Raw genomic sequence first — 3,973 nt, 5'->3', positions numbered from 1 at the left:
TTGCTGTTGAGGGGTGGGTGCCCAAAGGTGCAAACAGGTTGGGAGGGATGATTTTAATTTCTGATCATGAAGGGGCCAGTCACTCTGAGCAATCCCAAATTCTGGGGCTCAGACAGGTGATCAGGAGGGAAGAACCCGGAGGCCCCCAAAGACAGGACTATTTGATATTTTTCCTTTATTCCTGTGGAGTATCTTTTTTTTTTTTTGTCCCCCAATTCACAATACAGACCAGGCAAAAGGCCTGGGTTGAGGTGTATATGGGGTGCATTTACTATACCTCCTCAGGAGGTCTTGTGGATTATCTTGACGGATCATTTTGATGGACCAAAGAGACTAAGAAAGAGGCAAGTTGAGCCATGAAGAGGGCAGGCTGGGAGGCACTTGCCATGTGGCCAGGGAGTACAATGTCTGCACCCAAAAATGAACTTGATGCTGAAGTCCGTGATCTAGATAGAATGTGAGCTTGAACAATCACATGCAGGACATTTTAGAAACAACTGTGAAAAGAACCAACAGAACTGATGCTGGTAGGCTCTAAGTGACTCATAGAAATTAGGAGGAGAGGCAGCAGCCTGGAGAGGGAAAGAAACCTGACCCTTTGGCTCTCACCAGTTCTGTTTCCTGGAAACAGCATTGTGATCCAGACTTACACTTTCAGGAAAATCAGGCCTGGACTGCAGGGAGGGCATTGCCCTTGCATGCAGGTGACCCAGATTCCATTTCCATCACCTAATGAGGTCCCCTATGGTTGCTCCAAGTGATTCCTGTCCAGAGTACAGAGTAAGCCAAGATAACCATGTGGTTCCGCTAAGAGGAGAAACATCAGCTTTTACAAAACACTAACCAGGGCCGGGCGGTGGCGCTAAAGGTAAGGTGCCTGCCTTGCCTGCGCTAGCCTTGGACGGACCGCGGTTCGATCCCCCGGTGTCCCATATGGTCCCCCAAGCTAGGAGCAACTTCTGAGCGCATAGCCAGGAGTAACCCCTGAGCATTACCGTGTGTGGCCCAAAAACCAAAAAAAAACAAAAACAAAAGCAAAAACAAAAACAAAAACAAAACAAAACACTAACCAGAGAGTCAGACACAGAGTCACAGCACACTTCTCGAATATACATATCAGACAAAAAGTTAGAAAGTCCCCAAGTCAAGGGCAGATGCTGCCACCATGTCCCAGGCTACATGTGTCCTTTGATCCAAGTTGGCTTTCTAGGATTTCTCCCAACCTGTCCCCAGGGGTCTTTTTTCTGGGTACAAGTGCTGTTGCTAGGTGGTTGTCTGCGACAGGGTTGGAGTAGTTGAGGGTCTTTGATATTTCTCTCCTGGCCTCACTTCCTGCTGGAGTCTCTCTGGGAGGGGTCCCAGCCTTCTCTGGGGGCCGCAATTAACTAGGTCTTGGTTTCATTTGTCCTAGGGGCTCCTTCCCTATTTGCTTACTTCCAAACCCAGAAGATAAAGTGTTTTCTTTGTTTTTATTTGGAGCCACATTCAGCTACACTCAGGGATTATTTCTGGTTCCTTGCTCCAAAATTATGCATTTCAGGCTCAGAGAAAGACATTAGATGCTACTGAACCATGGCAACCCACATGGTCTCCTGAGTAGCCCAAGAGTAATTTTTGAGTGCAGAGCCAGGACTAAGCCCAAAGCACCTTCCGGTGTACCCCAAACGCAGAAATATAAACAAAGATTTGCATAAAATATATGAATGTGGCAATAGGAGGGGTTAATATATGATGTTTTTAGGTACTAAATCAGCTTTGAGAAAAGGGAAAATAGTTTGGGAGGATCATGGTGAGGATCTTGGCAAAAATCACATTAGCTTTGTCATGGGCTCACTTGTAATGACAAAAACTTTCTGAGTGAGCCAGAGAAAAAGCACAGCAGGGAGGGTGTTTGCCCTGCAAGAGACAGGCTTGAGTTCAATTACCAGCATTCCATATACTCCCCAAAACACTGTCATGAGTAATTTGTTGGGGTTTGTTGTTTTTTTTTGGGGTTTTGGGCCATACCCTGTATGCTCAGGGGTTACTCCTGGTTCTGCGCTCAGAAATAGATCCTGGCTTGGGAGATCATATGGAACATTGGGGATTTGAACCACAATCTGTCCTAGGTCAGCTGCATGCAAGGCACCCTACTCTTGGACCACCACTCAGGCCCCGTGCCATGAGTAATATCTGATAGTACAGCCTGGAGTATCTCCTGAGCATCAGTCCCAAAAGAGAAACAAACAGGACCTGAGCAATAAATAGCACAGTGGGGAGGGCATTTTCTTTGTATGTGGCTGACCCAGATTCAGTGCCTAGCATCTCATAATGTCTTCTGACCTGACAGGCCTAATTTCTGAGTGCAAAGCTAGGAGTGTCACAGAGTATGGCCCAAAAACCAAACATCAGACAAGGAAAGAAGGGGCTAGAGTGATAATACTGTGGTGAGGACACCTTTCTTTTTTTTTTTTTTCTTTTTGGTTTTTGGGCCACACCCGGTGGTGCTCAGGGGTTACTTCTGACTGTCTGCTCAGAAATAGCTCCTGGCAGGCATGGGGGACCATATGGGACACCGGGATCTGAACCAACCACCTTTGGTCCTGGATCGGCTGTTTGCAAGGCAAACGCTGCTGTACTATCTCTCCGGGCCCATTTTTTTTGAGGACACCTTTCAATGGAGACAATACTGTCTCGATTCCCACCATCAACAAATGCAGCCAGGGTGATACCTCAGAACACAGCCAGTAGGAAGGCTGATTTCCTGCTGTATTTAACTCCAACAGAAACAAACAAAACACAAAGTACAGCCCAAGACCTAATACAATAAATTAGGGAACATTAATTTATGCCTTTGACAATAACCCCCAAGAAGATCATAGGGGACTGATGCCATGTGGCCCTTAACAAATCATGAAGAAAACTAAGTCACACCTGTTCACATTCAAGTTGGACTCTCTGGGGGCTGGGACCATAGTATAGAGGGGAGGCATCATCTTACACAAGGACTACTCAGATTGGATCACTGAATTTTTGACCCTGAATAAACATATTGTCCCTGAATAACATAAGGAGTGATATCTGAGGTCTGGGCTGGAGAAAGCCTGAGCATGTTCCGGGGTGGCTAAAAGACCCCCTTCACCAACATTAAATGAGACATTACAAGAGGAGTTTTGGGCCACAGTGCTCAAGAGCTCTGTGCTCAGGGGTGACCCCTTGAACCATAGGTCAGTGTGGAGCCAGAATCAAGCCCAAGCAAACACCAAAAGAACAGTCCCTCAGGACTGTGAAATAACATTTGAAACTATAAAGTTGGACTCCCCTAAGAAATAAAGTAAGGACTGGGGGTTAGAAAAATAGGGAGATGCCTGTCCTTGGGAGATTGACAGAGAATCAGGTCCCCTGTTGAACCCAGATACATACTTGATCCTGGGGTCCCCTCCCCCCCAGGTATATTCTGCACGGACAGCTCTAGGGCAGTTCTCACTGATGACCCACAGGTGATGATTGATCTCCAGCGTCAAATCCCGGTAGAGCTTCTGCTGAGAGGTGTCCAGGCACAGCCACTCTACGCCCGGAGCCAGCCCACAAATGAAGGTGGTTCAGGGCCTCTCCCCTCTGTCTTCAGGAGGAACCAGCCTTGGCCTTATGGACAATGTTAAATACTCTGGCTGAAGCCATAGTACAGCACGGAGGGCATTTTCTCTGCAAGCGGAGGACTCGGGTTGCAATTCTGCATCCCACATGTCCCCTGAGCCACAAGAGGTTATTCCTGAGCACATGATGGCAAGGCACAAACACAAAAAATTCATTTCCAGGGGACCAGAGAGATAGCACAGCAGTAGGACATTTGCCTTGCATGCAGTCATTTCAGGAAGGACAGCAAGCAATTTCTGAGCACAGAGCCAAGAGTAACCCCTGAGTGCCACTGGATGTGAACCGAAAACAAAAACCAAAAAAGTCATTCCCAGCTGGACTCCAGCCTCAACCCTTC

General features: G+C 47.3%; 1 pseudogene; it reads right to left on the bottom strand.

Annotated features, from left to right (window-relative positions):
• Window positions 1-202: 202 nt before the first annotated feature.
• Window positions 203-291, bottom strand: LOC126000457 (uncharacterized; annotated as a pseudogene).
• Between the last annotated feature and the right edge of the window lie 3,682 nt (window positions 292-3,973).

Source organism: Suncus etruscus, assembly GCF_024139225.1.
Source record: "Suncus etruscus isolate mSunEtr1 chromosome 15 unlocalized genomic scaffold, mSunEtr1.pri.cur SUPER_15_unloc_1, whole genome shotgun sequence".
NCBI lineage: Eukaryota > Metazoa > Chordata > Mammalia > Eulipotyphla > Soricidae > Suncus > Suncus etruscus.
This window is presented reverse-complemented; position numbering and strand designations above follow the sequence as displayed.